The sequence below is a fragment of the Lissotriton helveticus genome, chromosome 8 (genome assembly GCF_964261635.1).
Source record: "Lissotriton helveticus chromosome 8, aLisHel1.1, whole genome shotgun sequence".
Lineage (NCBI taxonomy): Eukaryota > Metazoa > Chordata > Amphibia > Caudata > Salamandridae > Lissotriton > Lissotriton helveticus.
This window is the reverse complement of record NC_136069.1, coordinates 850,837,670-850,859,751: the sequence shown is the minus strand read 5'-3', so window position 1 is coordinate 850,859,751 and position 22,082 is coordinate 850,837,670.

Here is a 22,082-nt window from a genome sequence, read left to right as displayed (position 1 = left end):
TGGAAGAGTTCTATTCTAAGATGTTGGCATGGCTTGGGCGATACACACTATTGGAAGTTAGCACGATAGTACGGTTTATGCATCACATTTAAAACATTATTTAACATAGAGCGCACCACCGATGTGCTACATGTACATTAATTCAGTGTCAATCAAAAATTAGCTAGCATTCGCGTCAAGAATTTTCAATTCTATTAAGGAGACGGAGGCGAGGATTATGCTTCTCATTCTTTACTGCAAACATCACAGCAGCCAATGAAAAAGCGTATTTTCATTAAATGACAATAAACAACTACATTTCCCATCATGACATGTACATAGGCACGCCCCCATAGTCCATAAGAACCCCTTGCGTGCGGCCATCTTCCTCTTTCTTTGTAGCGAACAAGTCCAAAATAACTTGAATAACATCATAACTCCTCCAACATGGAAGAAAGAACATCCTCCTCCGGTTGAATATCCTGGCAGTCTTCTGCGTTTAGTCAGATTTCTTGTTTGATCCTGAAGCAAAGGAGATGAAACCGTAACCACCGAAAAAAACTGGGTGGGCAAGCTGTTACACATAACCAAGCCGGGTGGGATAATTGAAAATTCTTGGCGCAAATGCTAGCTAATTTTTGATTCTATTACAGGACAGGAGGCTTCAGATTATGCTAGTTTAACGCTCATTGAGAACAACAGAGGTAATATCCCCCACCGGCTTATAATAGTACGTTTTAAAAGTGGACTCTGAGGACCAATCTGCGCTACGCATAATGTCCTGAATGCTGGAACCCAACATAAATGATTTTGACGCCATAGCGCCTCTTACAGAATGAGCACCGAATATGGTGATGTCAAAGTCAGCTTCTTTCATAATATAACGAAGCCATCTGGCGATGGTGGCGGCCGCCACAGCCTTAAAAGCTTTTTGCAATGCAATCAATAATTGTGAACAGCCCTGAGGCCTGATGGCCTTTGTGCATTCCTCATATGTCTTCAAACATTGTACTACACATAATTTCTCATTATCATGAAATGCATTATAACTAATATGACGTGACATTGTTTTGGTGCGTCCTGTAATGGTAAAGGAAACTCCTTCCGGAGTAAATACTCTACCTGTAACGTCGAGAGCTCGCACGTCCGACGAACGTCTGCATTCTGAAAGGCAAAGTAGCATGGCCAATTTGGCCGATAATTGTTTCCTAGTTAAAAGCGTGCTGACAGGCCATCTGTTAAACAATGCGAGAACTAATGAAACATCCCACAAACCTGTATACTTGGGTTTAGGTGGGTTGGCCACCCGAATACTCTCAAGCAACTTGCACACCACTGGGTGCATGCCTACCGGTTTCCCGTCTATCTGGGCATGCCCCGCTGAAATGGCGGACCGGAAATTGTTCACCGATCTATAAGCCAATCCGTCCGCTGCTTTATCCGATAAAAAAAATCAACACGTGGGGTAGCTCTGCCCCCACGGGATCCAAGTGTCATTCCACGCACCAATCCACCCAGTTTTTCCAGGCCGAGGAATACCGTTTTCTTGTGGATGGTGTCCAGGCCTGCCTGATAAATTCGGAAGTCCTGCTCGAAACACCTGGCAGTTGCCACTGTTCCCTGAAAGCCTCCAAGCCATCAGCTGAAGCCTGCCTTCCACTATCAGTGGGTGTCGCTCCTGATGAGGGCACAGCAATAGCAATTGCGACTCCGCAAGGAGTCTGGGGAGATCGCAACTCCACTGTAATAACTTGGGGAACCACGACTGGGACGTCCACCATGGCGTCACCATGACTATCTCCGCCCGTTGTCTGATCACATGCGACATTACTCTGGGGATCAACATGAAGGGTGGAAAGGCATATTGGGTTGCCTTCGACCAATCCCGGAGAAAGGCATCGGTCGCTGTCGCTAGCGGGTCCGGGCTCCAACTGAAGAACTGCGGGAGTTGGTATGTTAGTCTGGAGGCAAAGAGGTCCGTCCGGAATGGACCCCAAATATTCTGTATCCACTGAAAGACTGTAGTGTTTTTCCTATCTTCCCAATAGGCTCTGCGCATTGGAATAATACCTACAGCAGTAAAGGCCCAGACCAGACGTTAACTAGGTCTACTACTGTCGATACTAGACTTAAGTTTTGGGTTTGCCAGCATAGCTCAGAGTTCGCTAGAAACTTTCTCGAATGTTCAGGAAAGAATTAACTCCCCTGATTAGACAAGAAGGGATTTAGTTTCTGACAACCATAGAACATGACAACTTTGCTCTCCCCTAATCAAGAGTGTATCTCCAGAGTCGTGTGAGCACAAGGCAATTATTTTACTCAGTCAGTACGTGCATTCTTAGTCTCATCAGAATGTAGAGAAAAGGAAGAGACGGGCGTGTTCAATAAAAAGGTGTTATTTATTGATCAGTCTCTTTTCTCGTACAAGAGAAATGGATCGATATTATTGCAATACTTATAGTTAAGTAAAGTGCATACATTAAAAGCAATAGTATAAAATAATACTGTAAAAACATTGATATGGTTTCTGAGCCATATGATGTTTAAAAAGATTAAAATATATTTACATACACATATACATTTGACTAAACGTACTCAACTGGTGTTTCTAAATACGCCTACCCCGTGTACCTGACCTAAGTCTAATGCGTGGGCGGGAATAGGAAGTTACAGTTTGAGTTAAGTTTGTTTTTGCCAAGTGAATAACTAAAGAATTCTCTGTGAGGGGTTATTCAGTTCTGTACCTGGAATTTAGGATGAATGAGGAATGGTATCTCTTTCTCTGTTCTCGATATTCCAGGCCGCCTGCGAGGGCTGCCCGAAAGCGCCGGTGCTGGGTCTCTCGGCAGGAGATAACAGCGCGTCTCTCAGCGCGTCAGGAAGGCGGGGCTGCTGCCAGCGGGGTGTGCTCTGCTCTCGGCTCGGCAAGTGTGGCTGCTCCGTCTCGTCACCACGCGTGTGTTTGCATAGGGCAAGATCGGCAATATTTATACCATAAAGGTGCCGAGATTGACGTAAGGATGGACATAGATACGTCAATAAAGATGTCATACGACTTGCTCGTTAGAACATTCTTTTACTGAAGTTCTCTGTGAAATCAAAACAATGGCCGCACGGATTTTCCAGGTTGTCATAGGTTTGATTTGTTATGAGAACGTCGTATGCTTTATCAGGGGCTGAAGGAATGTCGCTTGTCTAATTAGATCTCAAGCGTTATGACCTAATCAGATAACACGTTCCTGTGCCGTAGTGTGACTGCGTCAGATAACGGTATCTGCATCATGGGGGCTTGTCTTGCCTCATGGGCTGACTGCTAGTTAACTTGATAGTTAGTTTAACCAGGATAGGGTCAGGAATAGGGGGATCGATTCAGAACCTATAGGAATACATGACACCCACTCCACGCTAACTATGGTCATATTTACTAATCTATGCATAGTGTAACATAGTACAACATACTATAGAGTATAGTGTATACCTTACCACCCCAAAATACATAAATGCATTTTGAAATTTTCAAATATACTGAAAAATTGCAGTCATATATTTTGTATGCACTCAAGCTATGAATTTAACGCTAAAGTAAACACGCATTTGTATACATTATTGCTTATTTGGTATATGAGAAATACACATGAAATGGCTCTTAATATGGCTATACAGAAAGAAAGTTCGAGACCATTTCATCACATAATAAAATGTTTGTGAACATACCAGCGGGCAACTAAAGTTTATAAAGTATCTAAAAATAGATATCTTAGTTCTCTAGGAATAGTTTCTTACTTTAAGCAGAAGATTAGTGTCCCGAAAATGTTCTAAAAAATAATTTGGGGCTGCTAAAAAATTGCTGTCCGTGAACTGGTGGGAAAAATTGTCCATGTGACTTTATTTTTAAAGTTGAAGGCCGAATTCAGGGAACGCCGTGTGCGAGCTTGCTCAAAAGTCTCTATTTCTGTTCTGGAGAGAACATCATATCATTAAGGTTTTCGAAAAAACTGTCAACAGCTTCATGGGAAAGTTCCACTAAGTCGGAAATAGGTGTAACCATGCATTCGTGCGCATGATTGTCTCCATCGACATTCTGATTCGCATTGCTGACAGAAGGTCGTACCTGTTCGATGCTGCTTTCATCTTGAACTTCACTACTCTTCAATCGTAGTGGTGAAGATTCCACGAATGCCGTCATCAGGATTGGCAGCCTTTGAGGGCAGCACAAAGCGTGAACCTTGGTAGGAACCAACAGTGTATCTGCATCCACTGGCGCATCTGATTGTAGCGTCAGACAGGTGTCTAACACGCATTCTTCTCCGCATAGCAGACACCTTAGTACAGGTAAAACACACCTTTGCCACATTGGTCGAAATGATAGAAACCAAGTCATGTTCAGGTCTCTAAGCCGGGAGAGTCCCAGGATTTTTGATATCCGGTCCCGGTATCCAATGGCTAGGATTGTATCTTCCATTGTCGCGAGAGTTTGATCTGTGACATGGGTTGCCATAACGAAAAATAAGGACTAAGAATAGGATTCCTGCAATTAGTCCCAGGATCAGGGGAAGTCCGCCAAAAATCGAATGGACGAAATCTGGAAAAATACCCAGTATGGCTTTGAATGGTGTTAATGCCATCGAAAATACTGTCTTAAATACCTTTGAGACCCCTGTGGTATCAGAAATATTTAAGATTTCGCTCAGGATTTCCGCGAAATGTACGGGGGAATTAGTTGATAATAATGTATGTATCTCTGCAGTCGTCCTTGCGACTTGTAGATCATACGTTTCTTTTGATGACGTGAGCCTTGTAGGCGTCTGAAGAAGCACTGTTTTCATTCTGCTTAAAGTATCTATTCGAATAGAAGTAATTTTCAAATTGGGCCATGCCCTTGCCTCCCTGTCTGGAAAGGAGCTGGGGAACAAAGAACGTCCACAGCACTTGACCTTCGCAGTCGTAGTGACTAGATAAGGAGTCCCGGGCATAAGACTACAACATCTGCGGTCTACAATAAGAATGTAACTCCCATTATAGAGTCTTTGAAAGAATGGTTCTATTTCTGTTGCAGGTGCGCCTTGCTGGTGACATGAAAGGTTGTATGAATTCCCTTCACAGGCTCCATGCAAACTAATTCCGTTACACAGAAGCGTGCCGCTTAGTGACATAGCACAATTGTTGCCACTAAGAAACACTTTCTGTCCTTTATTACTGACACATGCATGTGAATAGGGTAGGTTCCATGTTGTTTTAAGGTACCCCTTTCCCAATTTCTCGTACATGCCAGCCTGTATATATTTTTGGCAGTATTGAAACCTGAAGGTTGAGATAGGAATATTTATGATTCCGTGGATTATCCATTCACTGACAGGTCGTTCTGACATTGTCATTGGTAATCTTTCTAGTTTTTCAATGCTCAAGATTGTATAATCAGCACCCTTTTGCGCCATACCGATTTGTCTATCAGTAAGGTTAAAGATTTGGAATAGTGACGTTGTGTTGATTAAACGCCAAGGCACATAGCCTGAACGCAGATTTTGTAACGTCCAGCCAAGCTGTACAATAGAACGCAATTGTGCCTGACCATGTTGTAATAACAGTAAGTCTTGCGATAATATATCGATTGCTGAAGACACAATGCTGTCCAATGAAAAAATTCTGGAGGACAGAACCCATTGTCCACTACAGAAAGTGATTTTTCCAAATTGATACGGTCAATTTCCCGTATTCTTTCTGCTGTTTCAATTTGAGTAACCTTCCAGGCCTCATTGTATGCTGCATATACAGAGGCTGCTATGAAACGCTTTTGACGCTGTTTGCGTGGTCCCAGAATGAAATCACGCAAGTCAGCACCATCAGTAAGTAAAGTTAGGTGTTGCTTAATTTCAGGCAGTGTGGAAGTTTGAAGCCATTGAAGGCATAATTTGCCCACACTGTAGGTTGTTATTATCCCTGGGTGATGTCTTTGGGGATATCTAGGGTCTGGCCTGGTCATTTTGAACCCCTGTGTTTTATTCAGGAATCTGTCTTGACAGTTATTTGTATCTGTGGGCCAGATCAACCATTGTTTCCAATCAGGATGTGTTCTGTTTTGGTTTAATATATGGTTTACGTCTATCTCTTCATCTGTATCAGAGCTATTGCTAAACATTGTTGGCTTTGGAATAGACGGTTTATTTAAATCTTTGATTTTGGCTAAGCCAAGACAGGTGGTTTGTTGAACAGTGTCATTTAAAAATATCATTTGTTCTGGGATCATGCAGGCTGTAAACAAAGCTTCTATACCCTGTACTTGCCATTCTTTAGTACCCCAAACACTTTTCAAATCAACATTTTTGTCCCAATAATCAAATACAAAAGTATTCATTTGTTCAAAGAATGAGTCTGAATAAATCAATTTTGTGTTGGTTATCATGGTTTTCATCCCTGTCTTGTTTGACAATTTAAAATAAAATGTTTCAGCATTACTTGTGTTAAAACCTGAAAAATATGAATATTTGTCATATACGGTTCTAGAGCTCCCTTTTGGAGGTGTAGCACAATGTTCCCATTGATTATAATTTAAAACATTTCTAGGTTGTGCAGATTTATGTAAAAAATGGTTACCATAATGGTTATAGCAATACATACTATCATAATTTGTAGAACCTTGCAAATAATCATGTTTTGTAAATTTAGCAGACATTACTAAGTCAGACATCATGTTATTAATGCTTTCGAAGTCCCAATCATCAGCAAATGAGTTTGGTTTTGCAAAGTCACTCAAGGAGATCTTGATTTGGTGTGGATATTTCAGGATCTCGACCGGACCATAAATTTCATAGTCAGTGTTGTCCCAGGCTACCCCACCAGGTATCGGATTGGCTGTGAAGTTGGCTGAAGAAAGTTCTGAAGAAAGTTCTCTTTTCTCGACGTGTGAAGATGTGTGTGGTTTGAGGATCAAGTTGATGTTCTGACTTGCTGTGTCCATTTTAGCATATTTTCCCTCAATGAAGCGTCCCAAAGTAAATACCATGATGAGCCAAAGTATGAGGATAAATGCACCAAAACCCACCCAAAATTCAATCCATGGAGAAATCAGATATGTTTCTTTCAGTTGTTTCAAAAGTTCCTTAGCTTTGTCTTTAAAGGATTTTGATGATGGCTGTGTCTTTGATTCACTGAGGCTTTCAGAGGAATCATCGAAGTTTATGAAGTAGCCGGATGCAGTTCTGTCAATAGTTCCAATTGGTTCAGGATTTTTGTTTCTTGCATTTTCACTTGGTACTTCAGTATAGATTGGTGTGTCTCTGCTAAATGTTTTTATTTGGGTTTTCAGAGGTCTGAGTTCTATTGCATTGTTGCATGGTCCTTCTTGTTCTTCTGTAGGCGTTTCGAATGTGATGAGCCTCTTCGTTAGGACCTCCGTACTGGTAGCAAACCTTGGTGTTCTGCTACTTATTGGGAGTCCACTTGGCCTACTGTTTGTTATCGGCCACATGTTGTGGTTTTACCAGGTCGATGGATACAACTCGGTTCTCCTTTTTTCCAGCAAGTGGCGGTAGTACAACTGATCTTGTCCTGTTGACAGACAAGACAGGAACTGCTTTTCTGTAAGAAGGCCCAAATTCCTTCTTTACCGCGATCTTCTCCCTGACTAGATCCCCGACTTTTGGAATCCAGACAGGTCTTGCTGGGACAGGTGGTGATTCTTCAGTGGTTGTTGGCTGTTGTTTCAACTGTATGTTGCTCAGGTCTTTTCTTGTTTTGTTTAAGTCCTGCAAAATAGCCAAACGGTCTTTGATATCAAAGGTTTTTTCTTTCACCACTGAAGTCTGACTATCAAGGTCAGAGATCATCATCCTAGTTCCAAATAATAATTCGTACGGACTGAATCCCTTCAGAGAATTTCTTGGCAAGTTATTTAGACTACGTTGGACACTTATTAGATGTTTGACCCACCCAGCTCCCGAACCTAATATCCTTTCTGCTATAGATTGCTTTCTGCCTTGGTTTTTTCTTTAGACCATCCCGTACCCTCAGGAAGGAAGTGAGAAGATTCCCGCTGGGCTGTGCTCATTTGGCCATGTTTCCCCCCAGGCTGGTGGGCCTGAGTGAAAACAATGGTCGAACGTAGCATGCTCTTAGCGTATATGCCATTTAGACTCGCAAATCTTGTATAACAGTCCGGACGTCAGCCGAGTGCTGGTGATCTACATTATAAGTGGAAACTAGCCTGTATATGTTAATCGCAAGCCATTCTTTTTACTGGTAATATTATCTGCCTTGATACGACGAGGTATTAAACTGTTTCTCTCCCCACTGCGATCTCTGTTGCAGTTTGGGCAGTTTTTTACAAACATGGTGTAGTGCAGGCTCATGCCTGGCCACCAGTACCGTGATTGTAATTCTTCCAGAGAATCTTTTAATTTAAGGTGTCTGAGACCCTCGCCCATGTGTGCGTCTGCGATTAACAAGTTTCTCCTGTCCATGTTTGGAATCACTCTATCCCCCACTACAGGGATTCGAGCAAAAGGGACGGAGTTTGCATCGATTATGTATGTATAATTGAGTGGATAGTTGATCGGTAGTGCTGAGCAGTCGCCTTTTGATGACGTTTTCACCGCCAGCAATGTTTCACCGTCAATGTATTTTAATGTACGCTTTTTTCGAACTACGGGAGCCGAGTTAGTGGCTGCCGCTGCGGCTGTTTCAGCCAATGAATTCCCTGCAACGTGAACGCCATCACGCTGGTGACTCAGTGAGTGTGTCACGTGAGTCTTTGGTAGTTCTTTTTGTAAAAGAGCTATTTGTTCCCAGAGCAGTTTCTGCTTTATCGGTGCATCTGTGTCATCTTTGTAACCGTTTTGAATCCATGTCTGCAAATCCTTGTTGTATGATTTGACGCAGTAATATGAATCGGACACTATAAGTGTCGGGAATTCGCGATCCGCATTATCTAGCGCCATTTTCAATGCTATTATTTCAGTTTGTTTTTCTGAATTAGTTTCTACCGAGTGTGATTTTGTTAATAGAGGTCTCAGTTTACCTCCGCGCCACACTTCTTTTGTAATCTCACATGTGGGGTTGTATGCTTGTTCTCCCCAAACGGAGGGTTGAGCATGTCCGTCAGTATAGATTACACAGGCGTAATGTCGTAGAGGCAGAATGTCGATTGGCAGAGGATATGTTTTTTTATATTCTAGATTTTCCATGTCTTCTAGTTCTGGATCAAAGAAGTAGTATACTTTGTCCGTTGTGATTGAATTTACTCATTGTAACCATTCTGGATCCAATGTTGTTGATGGTAAATTACACGGTGTTGTTAATGCCTCAAAGGCTGATTCAGCTGTTCTGACTGTGATATGTCTACCGTCAGCTATGTCTTTTTCTCTAGCTATTGTGGTTTGAACTGCTTGAACAATTTTTTCTTTGTTGCTGAATCTCTGTTCCGCTTTTGTGTACAAGTGTGATTTGAATGCAATTGGTACCTTTTCTCCCTCATTAGAGGTTAGGTATGTGAATCCGCATCTCCCTGGGATGACTCGAATCACAAGATTGCGTGTGTTATCACGTGTTTCTAATTTTGTTTTAATTAGCATGTCTGTTTGTAAGGATCTCAAAATTTCTGTGTGTGTTTGAGTCCAACAGGATCTTTTAAAGTCTGGTTTAATTAGATCATAAAGGGGTTTGACCCTTTCTGCGTAATTTGCAATGTATGTTCTTCCGAAATTTAGGAAACCTAGAATCGACTGTAAGTTTTTTAGTGTTCTAGGTGCTTGGAGTACGGCACATTTCTCTAGAAAATTGTCAGCCAGGCTTTTGCCTTCACTTGATAACTCATATCCTAAGAATAGGACCGTCAGATGGGCAATTCTGGACTTTTTAAAGTTGACTTTGTAACCCTCTGCAGCGAACCCAAGTATTATGGTGTTCACTCTTTTCAAGTGAGTCTCCAAGTCATCATCTGTTAAGTAAATGTCATCGACATAAGATAATGCTTCATCATCATATAGTTGTAGTAATTCTGTTACTCTTGCTGAGAATACCCCCGGCTGTTCTTGTACCCCTGGGCTAACCGACAGAATTGTTTTTGAGTGCCATTTACTGAGAATGCAGTTAAATATCTGCTCTCTGGTGCTATGTTTTGACAAAAGAATCCATTGGAGATGTCCAAGGTTGTTTTGTATTTTTTGCGCACTATGTTATTCATTAGTGCAGCACTGTGTGAGTTTTGCACTGCAAAAGTTTTGCAACATGTGTTAAGGTGTCGGTAATCCAAAACTAGACGATATGAATTGTCTGGTTTGGAGACCGGAAACAAAGGATTGTTCATTTGTGAGGTGCAAGTTTCAATCACCCCCTGGTATTCTAGCTGATCTAGTATTTCATTTACCTGTTTTTTAGCTTCTTGCTTAATTGGGTACTGCCTTTGTGCAGTTGGTTGTGATTTTAACTGGATTTTGTGAGGAGGAGAATCCTCATCCCATCCTACATGATTTTTATATAAAGCAGGTGCTAGAGCCACTGCCCACTTTCTGGCAAGTGTATATTTTTTATGAATCGGGATTTGATTCGAGAAGGCAGGCATAATTACTTCTTCGCCATGAGGGCACTCCCTGACAAACTCTGGTGGCCAGTCTTTTTCAGCTAGAAGGATGTCATAACCCTTGGAGAGGTTATCCCAAAATAGTCCCCTTATTTTCCTAGTCTTATCTCCCTCTATACGTAATGTTATCTCGTATATCTTGTGGGGTTTGCTAACTCTGGTGTCTGCAGTTTCCACTTGAAGATATTCATTCGTGTCCACTATCTCCAGATGATTCATAAGGACTTTGCGAGCTATGCTCACCTCTGCTGCGCTGTCTAGCATTGTCTGAGCCCACTCTCCGTTTTTCAGTTGTGTCCTCAGTATTCTCGGCATTGTTAACTACCTTGATACTGGCTACCTTCTTTTTTGGAAATTGTAATTTCTTTTTTAGTTGAGCAGGTTCCTTGTCTTTGGACTTGGCGTGCTCTTCTGATCGTCCTCTTCTTTCCGATTTCTGCGAGGAAGTCTGAAAAGATTGAGAGGGACGTGTATCAATGTCTTGATATCTATCAGGTTTTTTAATATTATCCCTATTTCTAAGGTTATATCTAGTCCCAGAGGGGTCACTTAGATGCACAATATTTTTGGAACTGTTTATCCTTCAACGTTGACTATACCAAGAACCATACATAGGAGTTCCCTCCTGCGAGGTTTTGGAGGATATAACCTTTCACCCACTCCAGACGTCTTTGGAGTATTTGGGAAAAGGGGTCTGAGTGAGAAAGCACGACTGAGTTACTCTAAATGTCTTACGTTAGTTTTATCGCCCTTTCCAAACGCGTTGGGCGCCATGTAGTGTAGCTCCTATCTTCCCAATAGGCTCTGCGCATTGGAATAATACCTACAGCAGTAAAGGCCTAGACCAGACGTTAACTAGGTCTACTACTGTCGATACTAGACTTAATTTTTGGGTTTGCCAGCGTAGCTCAGAGTTCGCTAGAAACTTTCTTGAATGTTCAAGGAGGAATTAACTTCCCTGATTAGACAAGAAGGGATTTAGTTTCTGACAACCATAGAACATGACAACTTTGCTCTCCCCTAATCAAGAGTCAATCTCGAGAGTCGTGTGAGCACAAGGCAATTATTTTACTCAGTCAGTACGTGCATTCTTAGTCTCATCAGATTGTAGAGAAAAGGAAGAGACGGGCGTGTTCAATAAAAGGTGTTATTTATTGATCAGTCTCTTTTCTCATACAAGAGAAATGGATCGATATTATTGCAATACTTATAGTTAAGTAAAGTGCATACATTAAAAGCAATAGTATAAAATAATACTGTAAAAACATTGATATGGTTTCTGAGCCATATGATGTTTTAAAATGATTAAAATATATTTACATACACATATACATTTGACTAAACGTACTCAACTGGTGTTTCTAAATACGCCTACCCCGTGTACCTGACCTAAGTCTAATGCGTGGGCGGGAATAGAAAGTTATAGTTTAAGTTAAGTTTGTTTTTGCCAAGTGAATAACTAAAGAATTCTCTGTGAGGGGTTATTCAGTTCTGTACCTGGAATTTAGGATGAATGAGGAATGGTATCTCTTTCTCTGCTCTCGATATTCCAGGCCGCCTGCGAGGGCTGCCCGAAAGCGCCGGTGCTGGGTCTCTCGGCTTGAGATAGCAGCGCGTCTCTCAGCGCGTCAGGAAGGCGGGGCTGCTGCCAGCGGGGTCTGCTCTGCTCTCGGCTTCGGCAAGTATGGCTGCTCCGTCTCGTCACCACGCGTGTGTTTGCATAGGGCAAGATCGGTAATATTTATACCTTAAAGGTGCCGAGATTGACGTAAGGATGGACATAGGTACGTCAATAAAGATGTCATACGACTTGCTCGTTAGCACATTCTTTACTAAAGTTCTCGGTGAAATCAAAACAATGGCCGCAGGGTTTTTCCCAGGTTGTCATAGGTTTGATTTGTTATGAGAACGTCGTATGCCTTATCAGGGGCTGGAGGAATGTCGCTTGTCTAATTAGATCTCAAGCGTTATGACCTAATCAGATAACACGTTCCTGTGCCGTAGTGTGACTGCGTCAGATAACGGTATCTGCATCATGGGGGCTTGTCTTGCCTCATGGGCTGACTGTTAGTTAACTTGATAGTTAGTTTAACCAGAATAGGGTTAGGAATAGGGGGATCGATTCAGAACCTATAGGAATATACGACAATTTTCTCTACCACTTTGGCAGGAAAAGGAAGCCTGGCAATAGGACGATAGTTGCTAGTAATGAAGTTGTCTAAATTGGCTTTTTTTAACAACGGGAGAATAGGATCCAAGGGTGATCCAGATTTAGGGGTCGATTCCGATCCGGTAAAATGTGCTCCGAATCGTCGTACGGAGCGTTTTTTCCCCGTACGAATCGTACCCGTAAACGTCCCGTACGTACGACGAAGTACGATTCGTACCAGGAGCCGAACTCCGTACGAGTCGTACAGGACTCCGTACGACTCAAATCTCCGTACGAGTCTCACTCGGAACCCGCTGTACGTGACATCACTACAGTTCGCGGCTGGTTTTTACGACCCAGCAAGTACGATTCGTGTCGGGTACGCACCGTACGACCCTTTTCCTACGGGAGCTGAAAACAGTCGTAAACGCAGAGTTCGCGCCGAAACAGGTACGGAACGGCCCCCCCAGGTACGGTTCGTACCCCCATGATCGCAGGGGTACGCGCCGTACCCCTGCGATCATGCGGGGTACGTGCCGTACACCCAGCGTACATGGGGTACGCACCGTACCCCATGTACGGTGGGTGTACGGCACGTACCCCATGTACGCTGGGTGTACGGCACGTACCCCGCATGATCGCAGGGGTACGGCGCGTACCCCTGCGATCATGGGGGGTACGCGCCGTACGGTGTGTAGGTGATCGTGCGCTTTTCCGTACGAATCGACGTGTACCGTACGAATCGCGTCCGGGTCGGCCGATCGGAATCGTCCGGTCGTACGGCGTCCGTACGAGTCGTACAGAAACGGCTCCGGATACGATTCGTACGGACGGGGATTTTACCGGATCGGAATCGACCCCTTAGTGTCCAGAACAAGCCTTTTAACCAGCTCGCTAGACACTTGTGAAAAAGTCCACAACTCATTTTTATTTCTTTGAGTCTCCATAATGGGAGGTTCTTTAGCTATCGTGTTGGGAGTAATGATGAAGATGTTGTATATATCATTAACCTTGTTCCTAAAAGCACAGGCAATGTCGTCACATAAAGATTGGCTGCTCACTAGTGCTGAGCTATGAGAGAGGGTAGTAAGCTTCTTCACCACCTGAAACAATTGTTTTGGAGAGTTTTTAGATGATTCTATTTGCTCAGTGAAGAAGGTCTTTTTCTCTGTATGTAACAGCTTTTTATAATTAGCTAGAGCATGTTTATAGCTATCTTTTGCCTCTGCTTCATAGTTTATTCTCCAGCGCCTTTCCAATCTGCAACATTTTTTTTTGTCTAGACGCAAAGCTTCCGTAAACCAGGGGGCAGAAGGTTGGCTCCGATTCCCCGAGTTTTTACCTTTTGGCACCATCACCATAAAGACATTATTCAACCAGTCGGAATAATCCTCTACTGCTTGATCCACTTGAGTGCTCTTGTTAGGCCGTGTCTGATTGAGTTGAACTTCAAGCATTTTAATATCTATCTTATTCCAGGCTTTAAAAGGTTTTCCCTGTGCTTTAGTACTAATGACTTCTGGTATGATTTGGGAAGGGTGTTCTTATAAGGATGGACTTATAAAATCACTCAGGTACTTCCTATGTACTCCTATAATGCCCAGATATTATCCCTTAAGTCTTAAATGGATCACTGATGAAATATTGACTAAAAAACACCGAATTAAAAAAATATTGCGGTAAATATATCGTACACACAAATATCGTCACCCTATGATTAAAGAAGAAATTACACAAATATCGATAAATAGACATCGCCTAAATAATTATTGAATATAAAAGTATCGCCATAAAAAATATAGCCAACAAAAATATCAATAACATAAAATGTTAGTGAAACACAACAAAAATATCGAGAATACCAATATCGACTACACAAATATCGCTAAAATACATATAAATAATATCAAAAATACAATTTAACGTCAAATAATCACTATTTACAATTATGTAAATACTTTACATATCCCAAATAATTATAATAAAGTATATCCACATATATAAAAAATATTAAATGATTAAAAAAAATAATATAATTATACTAACCCAAATAAAATGAATACATTCACAATATAACAATAAATTACTTTCCAATTATGCAAAAATTACATATAATAATATATAACAACTATAAATATTATAAATTACATTTCTTTACAAATATATTAAAAAAACAACAACAAATAACATAGGTATAAACATTTAATTAACATTACATATATTTACCTAATTAAAAGGTAACTGCTAAAAAATTCAAATAACGTAACTCAACCAATGATTTTACACTAAAAACACACAAACCAATAGAAAATGTTAACTAATTAACTAAACGCTTTAAAACAAACAATTAATTAACACAAATTCACCGTTTATTGGCCAAACACGGAGGGAGAGCATCAAATTGTGAGAGAGAGACCAGAGAAGAAAGAAAATCTACACAAACTACTATATCACATTATACTACAACACAGGTAAGAGCAAAACAATTTTTCTAAATATAAATACCTCCATATCCTTATCTTAAAAAACTAAAATAATGAAATGTTCTCCTTTTTTAAATTAAACTAAAGAGCGATACAACCAAAACGATAAAAAAAGAACACAAATATATTATTAGGTACCTTATTCAACTCAACATAATAAATAGTATAAATAATAAATGTAAAACTTAACATATAGATAAAGTAAATAGCTCAGAATTTTTACGCATATCAAAAGTACAAAACATAACTAATAAACTCATTTTCCTTCACAATTTTTACAAACTTCATCTACAAAAAAATCCAAGAAATCAAAATCCTCAAATACAAGAAGTAAGAATTATTTGTTTCAGTGCTAAATAAAAAACATTACAAATTAATTAAAAACATATCTCTCATATAATTAACATAAACATTTTTCATTCATACCAACAGAAAATAAAACTGCGAAAAAACAACAAGCAGCAAATTATCCCATCAACAAAAGTCAAAGAACACTAATGTAAGTATTTATTCTACATTTTTAATAATACTAGCACTATTATGAAACACAATAGATTATTACCTAAACACATATTTATATATCTTATCAGTTGTACCCCAAAAATGGCAGAATGTGTGAAGTTTATCACATCTCAAAAGTTTAAACTATTGTTTGCTACATGAGTTGCACTTACACCCAAGAAAACGTTATAGAAAATAAAACTCATTGGAAATGTAGCAAATATTTTGCCAATGCCTGTTAGGGAAGTGCAAATACAATAGATTTAATGTGAATGTTAGAGAGCACAACCATCCACCCAATGTGACAGATTTAGAAGTAAGGGATCCCTAGAGGTAATAAGGGAAGTAAGCAAAAGTTCTCAGCAGACAAGTACTCAATTCTAAAACATGTTTTAACCACAGTACCAGAACATGTCCAGGACAACTTCCATCCATACCCAATTAAAAAAGATTAAGAGCAAAAACGAAAAGAACTTCAGATCCAACTCCACCCACCCCCTAAACATTTGGAGAAATCCAAATACTCCAAGAATGCACCATCGCCCACAAAGAGGGACAATTCTTACTCTATGACAATACAAGTAATGAGAAAAGAATTATTATCTTTAAAATTAACACTAATTTGCAAAAACTTAAAAACTGCGAAATGTGGATGACGGACAAAAATTTGTCTCAACTGTATACAATTCATGGTGAATTTGAAGAGACAAATATCTTATTAATTTGCGCATTACTCCCTAATAAAATGAACACCACCTACATAGAAGTACTAACTACAATAAAACAATTCACAGAAAATGACTATCCTAAAGAATAATAATAGATTTTGAACAGGCAATGATTCGGGCAATACTCAACCTTTACCCACACACGTCAATACACGGGTGCTACTACCATTTTAACTAAAGCATATGGAGGCACCTGCAAAAATCTACTTTAAGCATAGAATATTCAACTAACAGCAACTTTGCCTACCAAATTAAAAAATGTATCATCCTGGCCTACATACCTACTACTGAAGTAGCCAATCACTACAACTTACTAATAGAAAGTCCTTTCTATCAAACCAATTAAACAAAATTAAGTCCCCTGCTCAACTACTTTGAATACACCTGGGTGGGAAGGTTACATAGATCAGGGCATCGTAGACAACCTAAATTTCAAATACCCTGGTGGAATGTGAATGCCAGTACTTTGGCTCAAAAAGCCAAATCAAACAACGCAGTGGAAGGATGGCATAAAACCTTCCAAGCCACAATTCAAAGAGGACAGCCAACATTACATAAACTTATTGAAGCTATTGTCGCAGGGATTCTGCTCCTACACAGAACTGTGCATAGAGACATGGAACCTCAGTGAATTAGGGTGTGCCAAAACTCACCTTAGTAGCCAAAATCCCCTACCAGACTAGCAATCAGTGTCTCATTGGTTCTTCCATTCACCCAATGATTAGACAACCCAGAACATGGAACTGAGAATACCTCAGGCAATGTGGAACACATGAACACTCTTTCGTTATACACTTATGTTAGTCCAAAACTGGGAGTAAATGAAGACACGTGCAAGTTTGAAATATTTATTTCTAATACCGTGTTCTCAAGTGCAGTATCTTAGCTAATACAAGCAGACATATTATAAGCAACAAGATTATCAGCATAGTTACTATTCCATAAAATACAAAAGGAGAAAGCATGTTAAATGCTAAATGGAAATAGACTAGATTACACCTAGATTTCACACTCCCTTGCTATTAGGTTATTTTATATCCACAGAAGGTCTCTTGGGTTTACAAGGGCGGCCCCATACCTCTGGTCCTAGTAGAAATGGATCACATCATTTTCTACACCAGCTCTCTGCATGCGAATGTTCTCCAAAGTGTGTTTTAGCATGCCTGCACAGTGCATTATTAAACGCGCCAAAATCAGAGGCGGCCACAGCTGCATATATGTTATGTCTAGTACGTGAACTGATCAGACCGAACAACAACCACTGTGTTGAAATAAACTTGAAGGCCTTGGCACTCACTGTTCAGACAACGCTTACCAAGCCAAGCTGCTAGTATAGAAAAACATATTATTCTCGTGTGAAGCAAAACAGTCCTCTAGACTCTAAACATTTGTAATAATGTGTGCCGTGTGCAAAGGCAGCAGAAAGAAAAATGGCATTTAAAATTCTAATAAGCTCATGCTAACTTAACACAGTGTAAATGCAAGGCCCAACCCCCATGACACCCTCCCTTGATCCGAGCACGGATAAGACAAAGGGCAAATTTAGAAAGCAGAGTTCAAGAATGACAGTCAGAACCAAGTTCAAATTGCCACAGGGAAAAAATAGGAACAAAAACTCCATAATTTGAATGCATGTCAAATCAAATAATTCTAGCCATGGACATAGTGAAGTCAATAGGTCTGGGCAGTGGAAAAAAAATCAAACCGAAAGAAGAGAAAAAATTCAAAAATATCCAATGTTCAACTCTTGACCGCGATCATGGAAGAAAGAGAGAAGCCATTCAATCCAACAATGTATATGCAAAAAATGTAGCACCATCCAATTCAGCAAAGGGAAAGAACATACATGTTTCTCAATTACTGGAGCCTCTAGCACCATCAGAGGACAACTCGGTGTTTCTTCAATGAAGCTGCGTGCCAAGAAATCACCAAATATAGTTTGAAAAGAAGTCACAAGGCCACTGCTAACAACTTTAAAAAAGTGTGCCAGCCCTGTGGTGGAGGATGCATTAAAGATAGTGTGAATTAACTCACCGAAATACAAGGGCAAATCAGTATTTAATAAAGCATGCACCTCTGTGGGGGTGTTTGCCACGTGAAGGACAAATGCTTCACGAGCAGATGAGAGGGCGACTTCTTTTTGGGACAATAGGCTCATCTTGTTGAACTCTGCTTTCAAGGTCGGAATCGTCAGCCAGATGGAAACATCAATCTTCCCATGCGGAGGCGGGAACATTACATTTTTACAGTAAACCACGCGCTCACGGACTGTAACCACATAAGCAATTCCGGCAACCATCCCACAACAATCCTCATTATTTAAAAGTAAATAACTCCCGTTTGCCAGTAATGTGAATGTTGGTATGATTGCAGGTGCTGGTGTGCCTTTCAAAATACAGGCTAAATAAGGCTCGTTCTGGTTACAAGAGCCATACAATTGGATATTCCTACACATTAGTGAATGATCAGGCGTTGTAGTACAATCCTCACAATTCAAGAAAACCTCTTTTCCCTCCCTAAGGCATCTATAGGTAAATGGTAGCGACCAAGCCTCATGGAGATAAGCAGTGCCCAGAGGTTCATATCTGCCAATTGCATAGTACTTCATACACGCCTCGAACTTGAATAGAGGAAAAGGTAGAGTTATTAACCCGTGGATAAGCCGCGTTGCCGAATTAGTCTCAGCCACAGAAAATGGTAATGGTTCTAACTTTTCAATGTGTAACATAGAAAAAGTTGCATCTTTCATTGACATAAACCGTTGCTTATCAGTCAAATTAAACGGGGCAAATAAGGATGACGTATCCATGTAATGCCATGGCACTTTTGCAGCTTTCAGAGTTTGCAAGGTCCACGCAAACTGCATAATAGAATGCAATTGATTTTGACCATTGTACAAAACAGACATCTTGCACAATATCAACAACAGATGACACAATATTATCTAACGTGTAAATGCGGGAAGAAAGCATGTTAATGCTGTTATCTACAACTGCTAGCACTTTCTCTAAATTCGCTTGATCTATAGCTCTAATGTGGGAAGCCGTCTCAATTTGGGACAGTTTTCAGACTTCGTTGCTAATAGCATATATCCATCTTTTTGATCTACTGAAAGCCGGGGCTTTCACAAAATCATTCAGATCAACATCGTCAGTCAATTTAGATAAATGCAGCTTAACTGACGCCAAAGTGGAATGTTTTAGCCAACTCTGACATAATTTGCCTACAGAATAGGTAGTCACAGAAGGGCCACTTTCAAAACGGGAATCCACCCTGACCTGTGTGTAGCCTGGAGCTAAACCCAAAAAACGATGTTGGCATGAATCATCACATATGTGCCACATCAACCAACCCTTAGGATCCAAACTGGATATATTAAAAGAAGAATTCAGTAACATAGTCTGTAATTCTCTGATGGACAACTTGGTATTATTATTCCAAACGGAATATTCTTCTAATTCAGGAAACGAAGGGGCATTTAATTTTTTAGTAGTAGCCAATCCAAAGCAAGTTGTTTGTGAAATTGTAGGATTCCAAAACAACATATGGTTCGGGATGAGGCATGCATGATGTAAAGCCTCTGTACCTTGCACTTGCCAACTTTTAGAACCCCAAACAGATTTAAGATCAATAGTATCTTTCCACAGCTTGTAGCCCCCAACGGCCAATTGGTCTAAAAAGGACTTAGAATACAATAATTTTGTGTGGGTAAGTCTAACCTTGGAAGTGGACTTTTCAGTCATTTTAAAATAAATTGAATTAGGATTTGACTGATTAAAATCAGTGAAGTAAGTGAATCTCTTTAAAAAGGAAGTAGAACTGCCTTCTACAGGAGTGGGACAATGTTCCCACTGGGTATAATTAACAGTTTTCCTCCAGGTATTTGCTCTATGCAGGTAGTGATTGCCAAAATGTTGATAACAAAACAAATCATCCATAATTTGCGGAATCAAGACACAAATCACCAGCATCAAAGGCAGCATAATATTTCAAATCAGAAAACTAAGCTTCAATGGCCTAAACATCCCAATCATCAGAACGTATATTTTGTTTAACTACATCCCCCATAGAAACTCTCAGGACGTTTGGGACATTAATAACCTCGGTGGGCCCATGGATTTGAAATCTAATAGCATCCCACACAATCCCATCTAAGATGGGCCAAGCAGTGATGTTAACAAAAGCCAGGTCTCTCTTTAATCTGTGTGATGAGGAATGGGGAGCCAATGTTCCATTAATATGTCGAATGCATGTTCTTTCTTCAACATAGTGTCCGTTGACAAGGCGGAAAAAATACATCACAAATCCAATAGAAATGAACAGGTAAATCGAAAAAAGCACCAACCAAATGAAGGTCCAAGGAGGAATCAAAAAATGTCTTTTAAACAGTGTTGCACGAACAGAAACCTTGGAAGGGGTCTTCGATGTGTGAGAGTCAGTGTCAAATGAAAATCTGGATTCTGTAGCCTAACACATTTGCAAATCAGGCATCGATAAGTCAGTGGGGTAAGTATATTCAGTCTCATCAAGATGAGCACCAGGTAGTGAACTCAATAAAGGGCTTGAAACTGCAGGCATCTTGAGTGCAACATCAGGCCTTGGATTAGGAGCCAGGGCCAAAACAGAATTTCGCAAAATTTATGGAAATGAGACTGCCGGGGTCATACTAAGAAGACTTGGCCACTCTGTGTAGTTTGACATTGTCAGTGGAGATATACATTTGATTTTTGCGACCTGGAAGCGGTGGTAAAATTACCGTTCTTGTGGCCTTCAAGCCAAGCACTGGAACTTTGAGCTCGATATGGGGGACCAAACTCCTTCTTGTTGTCGATCTTCTCTCGAACCAGTTCTCCAACTTGGGGTAGCCAGCCAACTACCGGAATCTGTAGCGCAGCATCAGATGTGGAGGGCAGGTGTTCCTTTGCAAGACTGTCTCTCGTCTTTTGTAGATCCTGTAAAACATTGCAATGTTCATCTATGTCAAAGGAGGCAGCAACTGCCGCCTGGTCTAGACCGTCAAGGTCCGGCACAAACATCTTGATACCAAAGAGCATTTCATATGCGATCCGCCCACCAAGAGACCTTCTAGGGAGATTATTAAGGGCACACTGCAAGCTATTGAGGTGGGCCAGCCAGTTCCTGCCAGTGCCTATAACCCTAGCTGTCAAAGACTGATTTAAATCTCGGTTCATTCGTTCCACAACACTATTACCCTCAAGTCTGTATGGAGACGAAAACTTGACTTTGACCCCCAACGAAGCCATGGCATCCTTATACGCCTTAGAGGCGAAAGCAGGACCCTGATCCGAATGGAAGGTGCCACAGGCAAAAATCCCTACAAAGACACGCAAGTCTCTTATGACAGATCGAGAATCAGCGCTGCGGTGTGGCTACACCCACACACAGCGTGTGCATGAATCAACTGCTACTAAGATGTACTTATACACAGTATCAGAAGAAACAGGACCACAGTGATCTAAATAAACACAACCAAGTAGCTTATTAGAAATGTACAACTGTGTCTGGGGCGGATGCGCAGCAGTTGAGGGTTTAATCGGCTGGCAAATGTCACATTGAAGGACATATTCACGCGGCTGTTTGTACAGTCCCCGCCACCAGAAACGTTGTTGCAACTGAGATACAGTAGCCGAAACGCCCGCATGCGCAGA